Source organism: Ambystoma mexicanum, chromosome 1p (assembly GCF_040938575.1).
Source record: "Ambystoma mexicanum isolate Mex_15411 chromosome 1p, UKY_AmexF1_1, whole genome shotgun sequence".
Lineage (NCBI taxonomy): Eukaryota > Metazoa > Chordata > Amphibia > Caudata > Ambystomatidae > Ambystoma > Ambystoma mexicanum.
In genome coordinates, this window is record NC_090921.1 from 86189964 (window position 1) to 86212319 (window position 22356).

Consider the following 22356-nt stretch of genomic DNA (forward strand, 5'->3'; position numbering starts at 1 on the left):
TGGACAAAACCGAGTTCCTACTGGTGATAGGAACTCCCGTCCCCTGCACACCGTTTGGTAGTGGAAAAAGGGATTTTACAAACAATTTTTAGGCGCGATTTCAATAATCTATCACATTTAAGGTTTAGAAGTAGGTACTTCTAACTGTTGCAACTATTCAAGAAATTTCAGTTTCACAAGTTCGTTCAAAATATTCAGTAAGTGTATTTGTCTGATTTCAACAAAAATATACATGAGTTCAGTTCACCCAGCAATCAAATTAAACATAGAAGTTAACGGTAACAATTACAAATAAATTCAAAAAGTCCAATCAATCAATTCTATAAAGAGCCATACACGTTTCGAGAGGTTTTCTCTCTTCTTCAGGTGCAAAAATAATTTCCAAACAGTTCAACAAATTATAGTTTCAATCAATCTTTGTATCAATAAGAACGTTATTTTCAAGAGACATTTATCCCAAGTGATCATTCCGTTGTGGAATCATGGAAACGTCATCTTTCAGCGTAATTATTCATTCTTAGATGATGCTCTGCAAATGGTATTGATATATGTGTTAGTGATGTTTTAAATCAAATAGTTGTTGTGATGATTATATCTCACATGAGCACCACTCATACCTGCGTGTTGATGTATGTCCGATTAGGTAGCCTGTTCAAGATAACAAGAAGGATTGCAGATGTGTAAAGGCTTGGAGGCTTGAAAAACGTTTACCTAGAGAGGTAAGTATCTATGTTATAATTTTTGGTGTTGACAAGTCCACCATCGAGTGCAAATCGTATGTTCAGTGCACATTCTAAAAATGGCGAAAAGATTCACCATTCAGGAGTTCACAGCGAGTCACGATCGATGTGTGAGCTTATCCGTGATGGCTTTGAGGCTTCTATCTAAATTGGTAATAATATGTATTACTGTGGTGTCTTCATGTGTTCAGTCTGTTATAATGTGAGTGAAAAGTCAATAAAATTACCTGTGTATATAGACGCGCTGACCGCGGGTGTCTTTCTCTCTCTCTTCCTGATTTCACCAAGCGAAAGCGGTTGCTCAGCAACGTTTCCCTATATAATCATGTGACCTGATCACATGGTGTCGTAGAATTCTGGGAATTGTAGTTACCATTCTTTGACACATTTCTTGTGCCTAATATCTTAATGGGCATTTACGGATTGGAAATGGTGTTAATAAACACGTGGTGCAGACGGGAAACACGCATAACGGGCGCTCCGAAAACCAGAATAAGCCTTTCTTGAATGTCGAGCGTTTTGGAAACCTTCTTAAACACTTTTTTGAATACTGAAGTGAGTGCTTATAATCTTGAAATTAATTGAAGGTGGTTTCAAGGGTGAAACAGATGAGTTTTGAATACCGAACTGAAAGCATTATTAAATACCGGGCAGAATTAAAGCAATATGAAAGTATGATTGAATAAGCATTTCTGAACGCCACACAGAGACAAAGCAAATAATAAGCATGTTTTGAGTGGAATTAAAATAAATGTGTGCAGGTGGCAAATGCTGCAGAGTGAATTGATTGAAAGACAAGTGTTGACAAAGCAAGTTAAATCCCAAGAAGGGTGTGAGAAGAGAAATAAGTATTGACACAAGCCAAGTGGTCAAGGAACTACAGGTTAAGAGGAAACATGTATTGGCAAGAGCCAGAGAAGTATCCAAAGTGTAACCAAGTGAATGGTGACCAACCTAGCCACAATAAAGTGTTGGATGAAAATAATCCTGATAAACAAAATGCTCTCCACTGTCAAGGGAAAGCAGTGGACAATTGTTGATAAAACAGATGGGAAAGGGCTATCGGTTGCGTGACATTTAATGGGTGGACCGTGTGGTCTGTCACCTTCGCCTAGGCTGAGGGAACCCCTGAAAGGGAGCAGTATTAAAGAGCAAAAGCCAAGAAAGGGGTATTGGTTGCATGTCCTTTAATGGATGGAATATGTGGGCCGACAACAGCGCCTAGACAGAGTGCCATGCATGGAAAGCAAATGAAAGGAGGATCAAGAGTGTTAATATCAAAAGGAGCAATGCAATGAAAATATCCATGGAAAGACTGGTGGTGTAACAAGACGTGCGTAGGTGAACAAGAGAAATTACCCATGGTGAGAGGATCCCAATCCTTTGAGAACTGTTTTGTTTTGAACTTTGAACCTTTTATCTTAAACTTGGGGAAGGGAACCCCAAGACTTTGTGGAACAGCCTTGGACTTGTGGAAGAGAGGCCCGGGATTTTTTTGGAACTGCTTTAAACTTAGGAAGGGGAGCTGAAAAGTAAGCCAGGAGCTGGAAGAAGCTCAGATCTTTATTTGGAACACTATTTGTTTTTATTGCTGCCATCCCTACACATTGTTTAGCTTTAGTTGTATAGGTTTTGGACACAGACGGACATTTAAGTTGAACTTTCTGACTCAGATTTTCCTTAGCTTCTGTAGGTAGGGAAAGCCCACATTATCATAGGAAAGTTAGGCTTTCAACCATCCTGTTCTTTAAGTTAATAAAACCCTTTTGTTTGGACTGGTATGGGGGACAGAGGGTGTTGACGAACTGGAAATAAACGGTTGTACTGTGAACTTGGAAAATACTGTTGGTTTAAATTGGATGTTTATTGGAATTCTGAAACGTTGGAGTAGACCTGCATTGTTGATATGGGAGTTGTGGCATACTAGACAAATCTACAGTTTAAGTATATTTTTTAACACTGGTTGCCAGGTGTTGCGTTCCTCTGTCCAGTCTCTCGCTACAATACCAATTCCTTACTTAATGCCATCCATGACAAGGGTTTAATACATGTTTGTATTATCACATTTCTATGCCCAGTCTTTCTCGAATAGTGCTCAGGATCTTTACCTCAAGTTCCAGAATGCAGTGCTAGTGTTCTTGGTATTGGTTGACTTTAGAGTACTGTTCTCAAGTTGCAGAAATCTGTGGCACTCGGCTTGTTCTTGTTCTTAAATGGGCTGCATGGGTCTTCGCTCCATGTTCAGCTTTCAGTGTTTCTCTGTTCCCATTCTCAAATGCATTATGAATTTGGTCTAATACAAGTTATACATTGGTTTTAAAAAATGGATTAAGCAGAATTTGCTGATTTAAAATGTCATTGTTTATCAAATAAACCTATTTGTTTATCAAAGTTGTACTAATATTTTAAATGTCACCACAAGTAGTTTTACCCAAGACTTACAATTAGCATCAATACCACATTTATATGTACCGCTGAAGTAAGAGATTAGTTAGGAGTGTCTGTAAAATGTAAAAGGTTAGGTGCATGAATGGACACAAATAAAGTAAATAGATATGATAAGGCTCTGTACAAAGATTTCACTGCACGGCTCTGTGCAGCTGGGTGCAGTCAATATTGCACAGGGCAGTGCCCTTTATATTGTATGCTTGACCCATCATTTGTTGTGTGAGGAGAAGTACACAATGTCAAAGCAAACTCATAGCCTGAGCCAAGTACGTATTATGGTTTAGCAGCAGGCAGGGCAATTGTCCACTTCAGGTGGACAAGATGGCCCTTGCCTGTCAATGAAATCAATTGTTTTCTATGTAGCGTTAATTACCATTTTCCTGGGAGGGCAGTGCCGCTAAGGGCTCATCCACTTCCAACTCCCTCAGGGTCAGTCGCTTCTCCAAGCAATGAGTTGGTGGTAGATCTCTTTCTTCGGCTGGGGCCTCCCACTGGAACGGCCTCCCTGAAACTTGAGGAGAATCATCACCTGTTCCGGAAGCACCTCTTAACCTTTCTCTTAGCTTCTGCTTTTTCTCCTCCTCTCCCCTGCTGACTTCTGGCTGAAACGGTAACTGCCCCGGTTACCTGGCCACCTTCTGATCCCGGGCCCAGGCCCCCTCCCCCACCAGTCGCCCATACTGGCCGTACTTCTACTTACTATTATTTATTCTTTTATCCCATGTACTGCACTGTCCCTCGCCCCCGCACTCTTCCCCCTTCCCCTTTCCCATGCACTTGCGCGATCTGAATGCTACCTGGCCTATTAGGATCATTGCCTGTCTTCCCTCTGTTCCCCCTCCCTTGCCTTGTCGCGCCTTGAAACACTTGTGTATAGGCACGTTATAAATGCCATATCATATCAAGAGTCCTCAAGCCTGTGTCAGTTAAGCACAGTCGCAGCATTCCAGCTCAGCAGATCTATGTAAGTGATATTTATCGCTATTAGCACTCGGAACTGCCATCTGGGGTTCTGATACTTTTTTTGCTTGTATTTAAGGGAACTAGGAATGGCGCAATTCATGGATTCCTTAGGAATAATTTACTCATATGTCTGAATTGGAAATAAGTATTTGCAGGGCCTGAATGTGAGCACAATGGAGTGCTGGTGAGTGGGAAGGGGGTCGAGTTTTTGCACTCCAGTGGAGACTTGGCCTGGGGCACTGCCTCCAGGGACAGGGTGAAGACTGTGCACAAGCGCAGCAGCCTGACATGAAATGCAGGCAGCTACTTGCAGATTCTGCTTGCATTCCCAGCATCCTGATTGGCCAACTCTCTTCCGCAGGTTCTAATATATAATGCAATCATAATTGTAAAGCAAAGCTAACTCTGGTGACTAACTTCAGTGTATGGTAGTGCAGTAAATCTGTGGCTATACAGACTGGATGGAACTATTGATCACTAATTTGCACACATTTCCAGTTTGCTTTGTGTATCATTATGTAAGAAGGAAGAAAATAAGCGACTAAGCAGAGTGGATTATGTAGCAACCAACAAACTGGGCAACCTAGTTGGAATATTGTAGTTTTGCGCCCATCTCACTTTCAGAGTAGCTGGATAAAAAGCAGAATAGTGATAAGATAGAATGTTAAGGAGTTTGGATCAGCTGATGGGTAGAGTACCAATTGCACAAATGTATATAACCAGCAGATCACACAACTAGGTTTGCCATCAAAAGCATTCGGCTGTGTGATCATGTACATTTTCAAATATGTTCACTCGTCCATATGATGCACGTTCCCCAACAAAATAAAATAGTGTTTACACTATGAGATTTAGATACATAAACCTTAGTGGTAAACATGCAGACAATGTGCAGTGCAATACTGTAATTTTGCTTTATATAACAACTTCATTATTTAGGAAGGGAATTTACAGGACTGTCTTTAAAAAAATATATATAAGTTGATACATACTGTCCTTTGCCAGACAGGATACAGTTGGCTTAATAAAAGTATCATCCCGATTATTTCTGGTTTTCAAGTATTTGAAAAAGAGAGAATGTTTCTTGCCTAGAACTCCCACACAGGTCATTGGCAATTGTAGTTGTGCAGAAGCTATCTCCTATTAGCCTCTTTGAACTTGCAGTGAACAGATAAAATGGGGTAGAGTAAACCCCGACGATATCAGAGGAATGCCCGGTGAGCTGTGCTTTCATTGAACAAAGTAATTTAAATAGCTTGCTGTGCTACACAAGTGTCAATTTAACTAGCAAACATACAGAATTGCACAGCAACTTGCTATACAACTCTGCTTATTTTATGCCTTGTAATAGTTCCAGCAGGCAGCCTTTCTGCCCTGTGCTCCTCACCAGAGTCCTTCCCTGGAGCTTCTGGTCTGTGTCATTACCTTCCTGGGTTTGGTCTGTCGCTCCTTGTCTTTGTCTAGCAGCCATATCCTTGTTTCTCCTGTTCTCTGCCACCTGGTGCTCGTGAACCTCTCTGCTCTTGTCTTTTTCCTGGTCTCCTCCCAGCCTGTCTTATTGCACACATCTCTCTGGCAAGGACCTCAATGGGGGGCCTTCTTTTTCCATACCTCTGGTATTCCTCCTATGACTCTTCACATTAGCTGCTACTCTGAGGTACTCTCAGTCTCTGTTCAGATTGCCACTGTGCACATCTGGTCCTCGCTCATTGGTTCCTTATCGTACCTCAACCTTTCCTCTCGTACTTGTACTGGTTTAACACCATCTACTCGGCTTTACAGCATTATCTGCCACTGCAGTGGGTGCTAAATCTACTTGCAGTATTTCTTTTGGGTTTCCACTATCTTCAAGACTGTGAGGCTGCGGCTTCTGTCTGTTGGTTGGTTAGAAAAATGGATAACTCCATTCTTGGTGGTGGATTAATAATGGTATAATGGGGCTGAGCGTCATCTAGGCCCTTGATCATCATGGGAAGCACTGCCATTCTTTATGGCGCCAGCAGCAGGCATTAAAACCTGTTACCAGAGGCCAGTTAGTGCACAGGATGATGGGTTAACTGAACATATTGGTACTAGTATATTTTGTCCCCCTTACTCATGGGAGGTCCTCCCACAATACCTTTTTCCAGGCACTGCACATAGTTGCATAGTCAATCCTTACCTTTGCATTGGATCAATTATAGCCTTCAGAGTGTGGTGCGGTTTTGGTGCCCTTCTTTTTATCGCTGTATTTTTTACCATCATCTTATGCTGGGTAATACTGGTTATTCAAGGTGCATCAGTTGTGACCGGCATGTTCCTGCTGCGGCCTCTCCTTTCTTGTTCTTGGATTCTTTAGGGCAGGAGCACTGTTAGTATTAAAATGCTCTTTGGGTAAAATCACTGAGCTGGCAACTTCATCTCCTGGAGGCTCTTTCATGAAGACCTACCACCACAGCACCTGAAGGACTTTATACCACAAAGATATGTCAGCAGAAAAGTAACTCTACTTCCTTCAAGGCACTTTGGTTTGGGATTTCGTTCCCGGGTGAGGTATCAAACTGGGAGGCACCTATATCCGCTACATTTTTCGAGAGTCAACCCCAGGGATTGCCGTTCGGGGTCTAAAGCCAGGCGCAAGCTGATATTCCCGTCCAAGGGACTTAATCCAGGTGGAAGCCTGAAAATTCCTGTCAAGGGTCTAATTCTGGCACAGACCCAATGATACCTGTCAAGGTGCGAAGGACAGACAGAAGTCTGAGGTTCTGCTGAGAACAGCTAAATCTAGGGCTACTTTGCCTACCGGTCTCTTTAAGGAGACTAGACCCTTCGGCAGCATACGTATTTAGTACCGGTGTTCCAATTGGGTCTTCAACAGTCGCAGAGGATGTCCTAGTACCACCTACATCCCTTTATCAGGAAGATGTGTGGCTCCTTAAAATGCCAGACAAGCCTTCTAAAATGCTCAAAAGCACCACTGTTTCCAGTGGGTGTACGTTATTATTTCGTAGCAGAAAATTACGAATCCGAAATGTCCAGCACACAGTAATAACGTGCTTCACACCTGCCAGCTATCCACCCTCCCCCTCCACTCCCTGTCCCTAAACCTTACCTGTGGTGGTGCATTTAGCTGTTGTCCTTCTTCGTGGCTCTTTCCCTGCGATGTGAGTTCCGCCTCCCCATTGAGGGGCGGAACTTCCGCTATAGGTGTTTATTTTTTTCCTTTGTTTTTTTTTTACTTTCTTTGTCCCCCGCTTTCCTTTTCATGGAAACGGGGGACACCCCTGCTCCCCTTATTCGACATTATTTGTTTTATTTCACTGCCGAATTCTGTATCTTTGTCCATTTGTTTTTTTTCTCAGTATTTTCGGGTAATACGTTAGGTTTCCATTGACTACCGGCTCTGGCATTGTAGGAAAGGCTGCAGCCATTGGAGTTGCACAGGTGAGGGAGGCCTGTATCGCAGCCTCACTGGGGCAAGATTTCTTTGCTCCCTCAATGCAGAGGTCAGCCCCAACACTATTTTTGAAAACAGCTTTGGATCTGCTAAGCAATTTCAACCTCCTGTGGTATTTCAACCTGTGGCTACTAATGGGCGTCTGGTCCATCATGGCTCCCGCTTCCTCTGCTTCGTGGGCTTGTCTTGTGCCTCAACCGCACCAGCCTATTATGGAAGACAGATCTTTGTGGGCAAATTTCTAGACCTTATGCTGTACCCTTCTATTAAGAGATAGTTTAGGAACATTATTAAGGAGGTACTTCCTCCGCCATCTCCTTCTCAACCTGTCCCAGTTTACCTAGCAGTATCGTCACCCCCCTGCTCTTCCATTGGTGCCTATGACCGTTACTATGGTTGTTTCTCCCGCAGTGGTTGTTTCAAATGTGTAGTCTGGTTGTTTGCTCCCCCTGGCTGCTCCGGCAACCCTGGTGCCCTTTTTTTACCAAGTCAACCTTCTCCACCTTCAGACCCTCGGCTGCCTGGGTCTCCTCCCTCACTCTAGTATGCACTGATCCGTCCTCCTTCTATAGAACCAGGGGATTCCAATGGGGCGTTGACCAGGATTATGCCATGGAGGAACTTCCCTCCTCCACCCATGCTTTCCATGAGAGGTTTGCAAGCTTTCTCATGTTTTTGTACATTTGGGCACCTTAAGTGCCTCAGACTGAGTCAGGCATTCTTGTCAGTTTTCAAAGGGGCATTTGGTATTAGTCTCAATGGATGTCTTGGTTGAGGCAACGAAGCTCTGGCTGAGACCTCATTTTGCCCTGGCAATGAACAGACGAGGGGAGAATACCTGCTTGGGTTTGCATCCTTAGCTGCTTTTATCAGTTGTTGGGGCAGCAAAACTTCATTTCACGTTGGCTTCTGACAGTTCAACTGCCTTGGTCCTAAAAAAGAACAAGTTGTTAGGGAGGATTGGCAGGGTCTATCACTGCACTTGCACCGGGGATACGTAGATGCACTGCTGACATCAGTGAGTCAAAGGCTTTGGCAAGAGCTGGCATACTTTAAACAGTTCTTTCCCCAGGATAAGAAAAACCTTTTCAGTGGTGGAGTTGCCCAGGCTGCACAAATGGGCATGATCTGCTTCAGTCATAGGTGGATCACATTGTTATTGGACGTGGCACCAGGCAAATGAGGGTCACCAAATGTAACCTTGATGTCCAATATTAGACTTGCCCTTTCATGGTACAGATCTGTTCAGTTTGACTACCGGCAATTAGCTTTTTAAAAGGCCAATACCCAGACATCAAAATCTCTGGAAGTGCTAACCAAGTCACATCAAAGGCCTCTGCGTACTCTCAGGAGTAGGCCATGCCTAGTTCTTTCTAAGGATTCAAGTGGCTCCAAGAAAGTTGCCCTAGCTAAGGGGGCAGGCCCCCTCCAACACATAACAAAAGCAGCAGTGGGCCACCCACCCCACTACCTTTGGGTTTCTTCCAATAGTGGCCTTCCCCTCCTGATGACTCAAAATGAAAGCAATGATAGGCTACACTGCCCTCATACAGCAAACTAGTGGATAAGAGGGAAGATCACCCTTCATGTGGAGGTTTGAAGGGCAATAACAACGGATCCACTGTTGAATCCATTCTGTGCTAAGGTTGGCGTTACAAGTTATTGGATCCCAGCGCTGTGGAGGAGGTCCCTTCCACCTGGATTTCCCTTCCATGCTCTTCACGGTGCAGAAAAACAACTAGGCAGGGCTATGCACCAACCTTGGATCTTTTTTGGTTCATCCTTTCTCCCCATAGTGTGGTGCAAGATGATCACACCCGCATAGATTCAGTCTGCTCTCCCTAGGGGGATTGGCTCTATGTGGTTGCCTGAAAGACACCTATCTTTATGTTCCAAGTTAGGAGCCCCATTGCAGTTTTCTCTGCTTCTCCCTTGGCAAATGGCAGCTTTGGTATGGGGTTCTGCCCTTTTGATTGAATGTGTAACACAGAGTATATACCAAGATGTTGGTGTAGGAGGAGGCACACCACAAGCTTCAGTGTGCACATCTACCTCTACCTGGATGACAAAGCTGGTTTATGCCACTGGTCCTCAGGATGCGTTCAAATTTCTTCAGCTTCTTCTGAAACCCCTCTTCTGTATGAGCCTTTCAGTGGACCTAGGGAAATTGACGGCTTCTCGAAGCCTGACTTTATTGGTTTCCAGTGGGACAAATGTGGCCTGTGTTTTCCTAATGACGGGAAGGATTCAGAATATGTTGTTAACTTGTAATAGCATACTCAATCGGGACAGTGCCACAGTATGGAAGTTTCAGTGACTTGGCGTGTCTTATGGTTTCATGTGTGTGGTTCGTGCCCCATGTTAAACTGAAACTGAGATGTGGTTACACCTGTACTGGCCTCTGCTTGAAGTCCGTCTTTTCACTCCTAAGAGGCAGTGATCTCAGATCTTTTTAAGCCACCCTTCAGATAGAAGACCTATTCTCTGGCCCTCATTCCTATCTTACCCGTCACGACAGATTCTTCCTTTTTAGGTTTTAGCCAGTTGATGATCTCCAGGTCCATGCCTTGTGGACCCATCTTCCAGCTCCACATAGTCTTGTGTCTCCAGGCCATCTTCATTGTATCAGAGACTTCCCCCTGATCATCAAGGGCAGAGTGGTTAAAATATTGACTAACAACACTGTAGCTATGTTCAATGTGAAGAAACAGGGCGAGAGGAGGTCTCCCAGCTAGCTGACAGTGGAGTTGTGGGAATGGGCCATCTCGCGCACTACTCATCTGCAGGCACTCCACTCCGTGGGGAAGAACAACCGAGAAATGTACTCTTTTGGAAGACTGAAATTGTTGAAGCACTAATGGGAACTTCATCCCCTGGTTGTACAAGAGCTCTTCACACACGGGATTCCCCTTTGACATCCTTGCAACTCACCTCCATTACATGGCCCCCACTATGCTTGTCGACTGGGGTGGGGCCCAATTACTTGGGGGGGATCTTTGACAATCTATTGGGAGGGGCAGTTCCTGTATGCCCACCCTGACCCCCATTTCCTCTAATCCACAGAGGTTTCAACACATTCCTGGAATTCTAATTCTGGTGGCTCCATGGTGGCCTGCAAGGGTTTGGTTTTGGACTTCCAGAAGTATGTCATCTCTACGTCACCATTTGGCACTCTGGTAATCTAATCTGAATTCCTATGAGGGCAGACATCCCCTCACAGAGGTAGGGCAATATTCTTTTTTTACATTTTTTTATCTTATTTGGTTTATTCTCCTATTACAAAAAAAGAAACCAACCGTTAGAATTTAATATAGAATTAAAAAACAACAAAATTGCAATCTTCACATTTAATTTTTCAATGTAAAATTTTTCACTAAAAAACGCCAAAGAGTCAGATCCCTCATCCCCAATTCTTGGATGAGTCAGGGATGGGCCGGTGATCAAACGACTTCCATTTTAGGAGTGGTTATTTCCTCATTTCCCTACCTGAACTTTTCCCCCCCAAGCTGGGGTCTCTTGTTTATCCTAGGTTCTTTAACAGATGGCTCTATACCTAAAATTTCACTTTTCATTGGCTGAGATAACTTCTTACAATTCCATCGTATTTCACCTTTCTCTCCCTACCCTGGTGATAGTATATCTTTCACTAGGAGGTGAAGGGACCTTAGTAGGCTTACCACCGCTGCCGTCAGCTGGACTTCCTGGCCCAATATCATTCTTTGCCACATATTCTCCGATGTTAACCACTCAACCAACCCTTTCCACAAACCTTCCTAGCTTTTTTACTCTTCTGTGCCATGTTCCTCTGCATTCAATTAATAGATGTCTTAGGGACTGATTTGCTGGCAATGCACACCCCTCACAATATGCCTTGGCTTTTCCCCCCAGTTGGCAGAATATTCAGCCTGGCCCTAAGAAAGTTGTTTCTGATCTTTTCATCTGGGAATTTATCTATATATTTTGGGAGAAATCCTAGTTTTTTTGTCTATAACCAGGAATGTATTGTGTGGACGTGATGATCTTACTTTCTCAGTGGTTTCTATCCAGTCCATCAGTTCCAACTCCCGCTTTATCTTCAGGGGATTGGCAACCAGTATTTCATGGCTTAGATCTATTTTGGATAGCTCAGTGTCTACTCTCAGTTCTAAACCCTGCAGGCTGTTGAATTTTAGACTACCACGATGTACTTTAATGTCCTCATATAGAGAGCCTATTTTAGGATTTATAATCTCTCTATAGAGGAAGAGCAGTTTCGATTCTGCCAAACAGCCTAAGGATTTTAGTCCAGGTTCATAGAGCAAATGCCAACATGGGGTGCTCCATGGAAGATTTAGAGCCCCCTTCCAGATTCTACCTTCCAACTTGGACCAGTTTAATTTCCACAATTGTGGTTTGGCTTCTAGGCCATATAATAGTATTCAAACTATTTTAACCGAATAGTATTTTATCATCGGGTTGTTGGAGAATTGACAGTATCTAAGACAGATTTTTGTCAAGTGAGGGATTAGTGAGAGCGATTTAGTGAGGATGTCCTGTTCTACTTTGTATATTGCTGGGCTTGCATAGATCTTATAGCCCAGGTATACTAGTTCTTCAACTGGCGGTATTGTTTGTCCTCCTAGTGTCCAGTGTTAGAAGTATACCTTCTTTTTGGGGTGTTTAAATACCAAGATCTTAGATTTTTTAGGGTTTATTATTAAACCATTTTTGGTAGCATACTCTCCACCCCTCCCCCACCCCCCAACCCGTTCAACAATCGTTGTAGACCAATACCGGTTCTATCTAACAGTACGATGTCATCGACGTAGGCCAGCCAAAATATCTTTCTCCCATTTATCTCCGGACTGGCCAAAGCCGACCACATTAGATGTTCTCCTGCATCTGCTAGAAACAGATTGAAGAACGTGGGGGCTCCCAGGCATGCCTGCCTGACCCCTCTTCCACTGGCACTGATTCTGACAAATGACCTTTATCGTCAAGACGTACCCTCACTGTGGTCCCTCGATGGAGTTCCCTTATCATTGACGACAAAGACAATTCCGGAATTCATTTTCTTGTTAACTTGCCCCATAACTTTGATCTACCAATCTGATCGAAGGCCTTAGAGAGGTTGATCCAGGCTCCATATAATGGTGTGCCTCCTTTAGTTACGGTGGTTTCACTAAGCAGGTTTAGTATGATCCCATTCAATGCTGTCAATAGCCCTTTCCTAAATCCTGTCTGACAGCAAGATACAACCTTCTTCTTTTCCTCCCAGACTGAAAGCTCATTCATTAGTAACCTCATAAATATTTTGCTTTCAATATCAAGGAGGGCGATAGGACGATAGTTAGAAGGATTAGACCTATCACCCTCCTTGAAGAATGGTATTACCAATGCCGTTTTGCAGGACGGAGGGAAGCTCCTCTTACACAAGATCTCGTTAAAGTGCAATTTTAATAGTTTCACCCATAATGCTGGATTCTTTCTAAGCACCTGGTACGTAAGGACATTTGGGCCAGCTGCTCTTGATAATGAGGCCTTGTTTATTATCAAACCACTATCTCCACTATCTCCTCCTCCTCGAGTTGTAGCACCCACGTACTCTCTAACAATGTGTGTTCTGACTCCTCTTCCACTCCTCCAAATGCTTTTGTGAGATGTTCTATCCACTCCCTTTCAGGGACCAGATTGCACAAAGAGCTTTTGGACTGAGGATCTAATTCCTGTATTACGGACTAAAAAGTTCTTGAATTTGATTCCGAGATTAATTTTAGCATTTGCTCCCCCTCTCTTTGGTGGAGGTGAATTTATTTGTTGTTTTACCCATGCTTTATAATTATTCCAAATTGTTTTTATTTCCAAATTATATGCTTTTTGATCTAATTTTAGTGCCTTTAAACCTCGAATACTTTTTCTTATGCTTCTCTTTCTTTTCCAGATTTCCTCGTCAAAACTATGGTTGTGTTTATGCTGTATATGGTCTTGGGGAGATTTCGGGGGAGCTAGTGACCAGATGACATTGACTAACTTATCTGGTTGACAAAGCTCTTGGGCCGTTTGCTCTGTGATATTTTGTAATTTTTTATTTTGCTCCCTCCCATCTTGACCATATTTCACCAGCCTGAACTTCCCTTTTATTTGGGTTATCTCTTGATCGTGCACTAGTTTTGTAGATACAGATAGGTCTGTAAATGAGAGCTCCAATCTCGAGTGATCACTCCCCCCTTCGTGTTTCACCTTTGATATGGAATTACAGGAAAACAATCCCTCACCGACAAAGATGTAGTCTAGATGAATCGCCCCTGTGCCATGTCATTTGTAGGTCCTCACTTCCTTGTGGTGCCTCATTTAACATTTTCAGCTCCCATGCATTGGTAAATTTTAACCAGGCCTTCCCCTTATTCCGTAGCTTTTGAATCCCTCCTTCCCCTGATGCCTTATTCATGTATACGCACTCTGCATTGAGATCTCCTGCCAGCAGCATGTTTGCTCCTTGCCACTGCGTCTTAATCTTCCCCATTAGCTCTGTTAGCTTTCCCAAGAAGACCTGGATTTTGGAAGATGCAGGGTTCCAGTATACATTTATCACATTTACATGGTAAAATGCCTATTTCGTCTTTCCAAACAGGGACAACATGTTTAATGGAGCTGTTTTTACAAGCAATAAACAACCCACCAGGGGGACGACCCTTTGGCTTTTGGTTTGCTGGCAAACGGAATGTTGCAAACCCTTCAATCTCTATTGGGTTTGCCAGCCACGTCTCTTGGAATATAAGTATGTCCATCTTTCCAAAGAGGTAGTCTCTTATGTCCTTTGCCCTAAATGTGTTGGAGCCACGCTTGTTCCAGCTTACTGTATGAAACCCTTTTTGACTAAAGGCTCTGAGTGCCTAAGCCCATACTTTTTAGGACTTGCGACAGAATTTCTGGCAAGGCTGCCAGTGTCTTTTCCTGTGTTGGAGTTCCTTCAGTAAAGCCACTGTCCCCATTCCTCCCTGGCCGCTGTGGGCCTCTTCCGTCTCGTTATGGGTAAGCCCCTTGTCTGTCCTTCAGGTGATTCTGTGGAGAGGGGATGTTGCTCAGCCCTATCTCCACCATAAATGAGTTGTTCGGATCTGGGAATTTTACATATTCGATGTTGTCCGTGGAGAACAGAAAGAGACATCTGTTTTTTAAAATATAGCCAGGATCACATACCTGCTCAAGGAATTAGGTTTTACTGATTTTGTTATGCTCGTCAACCATAGTTTTGGTATTTCAAAACCTGTATAGGTGTCTTCTGGGTTGTCTGTTTCATTTCCCTGTACTGCCATCTTCTCATCATTTTTTACCACTGCCAATTCCTCTCTCTTTGGCTTCCCATCTTCCATTTCCCTCTATGGGATCGTTTGAAACTTCTCTTCCCCCAAACTCATAGTCACTAATGGAGGAGTTTCCCTTCTGACCGTTCATTCGCTGCTTTCGATCTTCTTTCTTTGCCCTTGTAAATATTGGGGCCAATTTTATGTTTGGGCCTTCCATAGCGGTACCACCACTCCTGTTTTGGAAAGCTGTTCCCCCGACTGTCGATTCTTCTGAGTAAATATTGGGGCAAGCCTCAGGGGGTTGTCTCTTTGTACTTTAGGAATGTCATCTGCTTTTGTTTGTATCTCTGTTTGGAGACCTATGCTCACTCTCACTATTTCAGGATAGTTTTAATTCAACTGTTCAGCATTTTCTGCCCTTTTCTGATTGTAGATAGGGCTCTCTAAGTTGCTGACTTATATTTCTGAGCAATTGTCCATGTCTTTTTGATGATTTTATTAAAAAAGAAATGTTTTCCTTTTCGCATTTTACTTTTAGTTTTCAGTATTTGTATCTTGATTCTTCTGTTTTTTGATTTTTAGATTTTTTTTTCTTGTTTTTTTGTCAGATAAATATTAGTTTCCATTTCGGTGTTCTTTCCCTTCCGTCTCTTCTTTGTCTTTCTTGTCCTATAATTTTGGTTGCTTGCTTCAATCCAATTTAAAGCTGACTCATTTGATGTTCCCTTTACTTCATCCCCCAATGTTTGATGGTTCTCTTTTGTGTTCACATCTTGTTCTTCCAATATTTGAGATGTCCTCAAAAGTTCTTCTATTGTTGATTCCGACAGAGGTGTATCCTCAGATATTATGGGATTTACCTCACCTGTTTGGCTCTCTTCTTCCCTCTGTTTTGGTTTATCCCACCAAAGTCGTAGAGCTTCCTGAAGCTGGTTTCTCACCTTCTCTTCATGTTTCCCATTTTCCACCATTATGGTATGGATGAGGTCAACCTCTACTTTGTTTTGTATTTTCACTTTTGAGTTCTGTTATAGATGGTAGTAATGTGACGTTGATCACATTACTTAAGCCGACCATGGACGCATCACATTTTGCCATTTCATTTGTGAGTTCCAACAATATGCCTGCTTGGGATTTAACCTCTTCTCTTAATAATTCGAAGACCGACACCAGTGAATTTAGGACATAGTTTAGGGTGCCCAATGTTGTTACGCTTGGTGTTATAGCTTCTTCTACTTTCCTCTCTCTTCCATCTCCCAGTTCTTTATCTTGGGCCATTGTGTCTATACTTATATTCCTTCTTTCCTCTTCATTTCCAACTTTGCTGGTCTCCTGTTCCTCTTCTGCCTCCTCTCGTCTAGCTTGTTGCTGCATATCTTCTTCCAGAGTGTTTTCACTTCCTCTGCTGCTTGTTGCAGAACAGATCCAATTTAAATCTGGCTGTTCCACCAGCTCGTCTAGGCTTCTACTTCTTCCCAAAATATTCTTTGATTTTCTTTTGAATATTCTTGGTAGTCACCGAATATTACAGGCCCCTTTTCCAATGATTTATCTGCTCAATTTGACGCTCTTTTTCAATAGGCTCTTCTTCAAATAGCTGACTTGCCTCATGGACTTGGGCCTTAGTTTTTAGCAGAATTTTGGCTTGGCTCTCTGGTTCCCCACCTATTAAAGGTGTCCCTGTTGTAGTGGAGTGTGCCACAGGTTCCAAATAGGAGCCATCCCACTCTGGTACCTTTTGTTAGGTCAAGGTGGGCTGTGCTCCTTAGTTTCATTTTTTATTGGGGTGTTCTTAACCAGCTAAAAATAACCCAAACAATCTCAAGCTACGTGGGTGCTTCTGAACATCTGGGACGAAAACGATGGATATGTGCAATATGCAGAGATGGAAAAAGCAAGGTTTCCGGAAGTGATGCACAGAATGTCACTTGAAGGGAGCAATATTTTCCAGGTAGCAGTGGGGAGGCTCAAAGGCAGAAGGGCCTGCAGTCACTTCTGCACCGCAACTATTGTGCTTATTACTGATAAATTTACAAGGATAAAAGATTCCAAGCAATTTAATCTCTCAGTCACTACCTAGCAGTTTTAACGCTGAGCAGAGAAAAACGCACTATGTGGCATGGGTGCTTAAAGACCTTAAGTCCACAGTCCCCCCTCTGCGACACGTGTGTTTCTGTTCTGCAGATCTATAGACCTCCTTTCTTGAAAACTGACACAGCAACACTCAGTATCAGGGCTCAGGGCTCAAGGCTCTAAGATGGCCAACATACAGTTAAATGTGTGCAATGTGTGCTTAGGCAAACCGCAAAAAAAGCAATCCGTGTTGAATATTCCCAAGTTGCACCTACACACCTTCTAGACACATTGAGGACACTTAACAGCCTCCGGGGCGGTTTTCGTTGTTTTCCACTTACGAGCCCAGCAGCACAACCCAATATGGGCACAAATAAACATGCAAGGTAGGCAGCCCGCAGGGCATGCAAGGTGTGGGTAGCAAGGCAACACTCTAGATGACGCCTGCACCGACATTACCGCAATCGAGCTGCAACCTATTCTCTGCCTCCTGCTCAATGGAGCTCAGATTAGCGGGCAAGACAGCAGTCCGCAGGCAGCTCAACCCACTTCGCCTCAGTGTCTTCAACGGCTCCTCCCCAGCTTACGCGCTCCGTGCTCCTGGATTCCTAGGCTCCGGGGCTCCTAGGCTCTGTGCTCCGTGCTGCCGTACTGTAGGGGTTCAAGAGTTCTGGCTCTGGGGCTCCAGTCCAGTCTTATCAGGACGCCACAGGATGCCGCCACAGATTCGAGGAAAGGTCCTCGACTTACAGCGGCGCACGATGCGCTCCGCTCGACATGCAACAATGCTGCATTGACTCAAGACGCACCTCAATTTCACCTTCACCGGAAACAGAAACAAAAAACAGCAAGAGGCTGCTTCCAACCCTCCCTACAATCTGTGCTTGTCAGCCTAGTTTCTGAGCAATTGACTTAGCCATTTAGGCCTTTTGAAGGCTAATGTGTTTCATCTTGGCAGTCATCAAGACATCCATGAGGGACTAGTTCAAGAGCAATTTGAACCACTTTTGTCACATTTTGAGCAACTAATAATCTATCACGGACCAGGACAGGGTCCTGGAGGATTGTAGATTTTGTTTCCAGATTCAACCTCCACTAACCGTCTCATAACACTGTTCGGAGGGGTAGTCCAGTGAAAATGTGGTGTGATGTACAACTCTCCCAGGCTGCAAGGAAAGAAAGAAAAGTTTAACCAATAGTGGGGAGGGGCGCAGGAAGTTTAGTAGCCCCAGTAAAATCCAGTATGGTTTGGCCCCTCTGTTGACTGAAGCTCTCTCCTGGGCTACTCAGACTCTGAACCTGTCCTCTGCCTGCAACAAAAAGAACTCTAGTGATCAGCACCCGGGTCAGAGGGGGCCATTATCATGACAGTTTTGTCTTACAAGCACCAGTTCCCAGATGATCCCCAGGGTGTGTTCTAGTTCCCTGGAGAAGGTGTCAAAGCCTTCTAAAGAGATCAAAGATTGTGCTTTTTGGTTTGGGCCCACTAGCGGACAATAAAGGGACATACATTGTGTGTGGCTTTGTAATTGTGTAATCCCTGGAGCCACATTGTCAAAACTAGGCAAGGCTGATTTGGTTCTTACAAACTGCTATCAGAGTTCTGGGGGCACACAATTTGTTATATATTGAACCCGAAGTGCTTACAGTTAAAAAGCCACCTCTGCCTTTTGGAACTTTGGGTTCCAGCAACTGGATGTAGGAATGCACATTTCTACCTTTTTATAACTGCCCTGTTGCCACTGCAAGGCAGCTCCCGGGGGGCGGGGGGGTTGTGGGGGGGCATGGGGGGGTTAGTAGACAGCCATAGCAGGGATGGAACATTATGAGAATTAGCTTGGTTTGCAGACCCCACTCTGATGCAGAATGACCAGCATCATTGTAGTCACAAACATGAAAAAAAGCTCAGGCTGTTTGACGATGGCTTCCACCATAGAAAAGTACGGTAGCAGCATGCAGTAATTACTATGAAGGGACGTGCAAAGTGGTTCTCTGCCTCCTGGCCAGAAAGGGCCATCAGCAAAGAAACGTATTATCGAGCAGTTGTCATCCTTTCTCTCCTGGCTTTTTATTTGTGGCTTCATTTATGCTGATGTGATTCCTTCCGCATGTTGTCTAGGTACACTTCAAAAAGAACTCCCATGGTCGACTATATCCCAGTCTTTATATTACGGGTCCCTGGAAACAGTCCTGCAAAAATGTATTGTGGGAACCCTCTTCTCTTTGAAGGGGTGGGGTTGTGGGCAGGGCCGAGGGCGTGACCTCGGGTCACAGGTCAAGTCACGTAACACAGTAACTTATCACAAAACCCAATCCTGGCGGTTTACATCAAAGCAAAGAGAATTTTTGGGAACTAAAGAATGCCCACGATTTTAAAAGTGAAACCTATCTTGTAGTGATTCAGCAGCAGATCCTTTTCAGGGAACAATAGAAGTTGCACTCTGCTGTTTTCATTGGTCACAATACTCACCCTAACAAAACACAGCTGTGAATTGCAAGGACCTATATACCAGTTTGGACAGCTGCATCACGCTATGTGAGGCTTTGGCTGTTTCTGTATTCAGTCTTCCGTGCTGAGCCTTCCGCTTGTTGTTGAAATGTGGATTGCTCGTGCATGCACGCACAGAGCAATACACAAACAAGGCGCAGAAATCCTACGCGATAAACTACGCCTACATCAACCGATAAGAACACTGAGATCAAGCACTGACATCCGCCTGGAACGAAAACCCTATAACAGAAGATAACTCGGAAGATCCTCTTTCTCTCACCAGGCACCGAAAACCTAGAATGACCTACCTAAGAATATACAGAACACAATAAACCACATAGTATTCAGGAAACTCCTCAAATCATGGCTCTTCACAGCGTAGCTACAACAGCGACGAACAAGAATGCCCCCCCCCGCTAAACAACGATGAATAAAGATACCAACCTCGGTCACTCCCAAAATGGACATACACAACCCAAAGAACGGACCCACGAAAGACCATAAGCCTTTAAGAGTAATAGCCACAAAAGGGGGAAACTATAGACTGATCACATACTCAGACCTAGAGGAAAGCCCTTAAATGACTCATTCATTGCCTCCCCGCCGTACCACATCCAAACCCCCAGAAGACACATTTAGATAGAACGTTTATAAGAGGAGACCACAACACCTGCTCCAACACCCAAGGAGGAGAATAGACACCCAATCCACATTAATTAATCCATCAGAATTAGAACACTTACAGAGCGCGTTAGAATAGCACAAGGAGCGCGTCACAAAAACCCAAAACGCTGCCAGGAGTAACCACTTCGCCTATCCTGACGAGATTGGGAGGATTAGTGAGCACCACACTCGGACAGAGCTCTGAATGTTAGCATGTTAAACTTCATATAACCCACTAACCGCGCTTGGGGACCAACTTCGTTGCTGATGGTGCGCGGTACAAATACCTTTAACATTTACATGTGGAAATTCGGCTTCACAACAGATCTCGCTGGGAGTGGCCTTGGGAGAGATCAAACCGGCCCTTCAACGAGCTGACGCTTTCAGAAGACTCGGCAGTGCTGCAGAAGTGCGTGTTGCTTGTGCGTGCGAGAAGTCGCCATCAGAGCCTGGGGACGAAGGAGTGCTCTGGCAGGACGAATTTTGCCGGGACCGAGAAAACAGCAAGGACTGAGAGGTTCACAAATGCAGATAGAAACCACTAAATGCGGTGGAAAAATAAGCACACGGTTTGCTGCAATGTTGTGGCTGGGAAATGTTCCAGTACGGATGCAAGTCTTTGTCCATAGCCATAATGAGTCATTCTATTCCTGAAGCGTGCACGAGAGCTTTCACAACTTCCCCGAACTGTCGCTAAATTTAAGAACGGTCTGTTTACATTCCGCAGCCTTGCGTCATGCACGCAGAATGCGCCTTCTTACAGAATGAGGGGGAAACACTCCTTATGGCCTGGGGAGAACCATGCAAACTTTCAAACATAGACCATGTTGTCTCTGTGCCAGACCTGTCTACATTTGAAAATCCGACGCCTGAGTTGAATGTGGCCCTGCGGTGCGTGCACGCTTCGCGGCCCCTAGAAGTGCTATAAACTCTGCCCTTGTCACACCCTAGGTTAAATTATAAAAGGGGCAAATATGTATGCCACATGAAGATTACATTTTAGAAATCTGAAAAAATAACACCTCAATTGCAACTTACTACCCTCCCCCTACCCTTCTCTCGGCACTTAGGGCCCTTTCAGGCCTTTGGTGTTCCTCAAGTCTGTACTTATTGGAATGGCAGCTGACCGCCCTTTTACAAGGTGGTCACTGCCTCGCACTTACCTGTTGCCACTGCAGTAATCACTCTGGCACTCCCCCCGCCCCATCCCCCCACGGGAGCCCTCCTACACTTACCCCGCCCCTTTCCCCTCTCTCTATGCACTAGCAAGGCTTAGTAGGAACGCAGTTTTTATTTATTTTTCATTGCTATTTTCTTTCAATGTAATGTTTTGCTCCCTTGTTCCATTCCCTTTTGCCTTGTGGGGATTTTGAAACACTATTCTCGCTGTATAAGCTCCTTTATAAATTCCCAATGAAATAAAAATATGAATTAATATAAGCATCTCTAATTAACTTTCCATCTGGGAATATGTAAATAATCCTGTTTTTTAATAATTAAAAACTATACAGCTGTGTTCTGTTTTAATTATTAGATCAACATATGTCCAGGGCAAAAGCAGGGCTTATACATAAATAAGACGCAGTGAGAAAATTATTTGCCCAGTATCACTCACTTCAGTGAAGTGGTGAAGCCGTGATTTGAGACCTTTCTGCAACTGAAGGGTCTTGACTGCATATCTTCTCAGACTCAGTTGGGAGGCTTATGTGTTAATTTTTGTCATTTAAGAATACTCTATTACTGAACTGACTTGTTGGCTACAAAATGTCTCACTCTGTAGCCAACCTTTCTTTAAACCTACAAATCCATATAGAATATGTAAAGCCAAAAGAATAGAATTGTAACATACTCCTTTCCCTTACTGCTCCCCAATTGAATTAATAGAACCTTGAGAACGCAAAATAATGCAAGCTTAAAAAGTACCTTTTGTTTTGCAAATGTATTCTCAACACTTAAAGCCCCAAAACAAAGGAATGAGTGGTAGGTTTGCCTGTTCAATGGTTAACCAAGGCATCCTGCTCATGTGTATGTAGTTCCAAGAAAATGTTAAATTCTGCATAAATGCAAACCCTTCTTTGTGTGTGCAAATAAAAACAAAATTAAAATTAGAGACCGTTAAAATGTTTTTACCTTGAGAAAGGCACTGATATAGCTGAAGCTTTATTTTGGCCTTTTTGATGACCCCTCATTTCTATTCACTAACCCTTACAAACAAGTGTTACGTGGTTAAATGCCCTAGTGGGTGCCCCGTGGGCT

At 43.8% G+C, this 22356-nt stretch overlaps 1 protein-coding gene across 12 annotated transcripts in view; it reads left to right on the forward strand.

Moving 5' to 3' along the window:
• Positions 1-22356, forward strand: part of CAMTA2 (calmodulin binding transcription activator 2) — a 1813542-nt gene that overhangs the window by 47006 nt on the left and 1744180 nt on the right. The window contains exon 1 of one of the 12 annotated variants that reach the window (XM_069643647.1): positions 644-719. The exons of the other annotated variants lie outside the window; for them this stretch is intronic. The gene's annotated coding sequence lies outside the window, so the exon portion shown is untranslated. Of the gene's footprint in view, positions 1-643; positions 720-22356 lie in introns of those variants that run through there. 12 annotated transcript variants of the gene reach the window in all.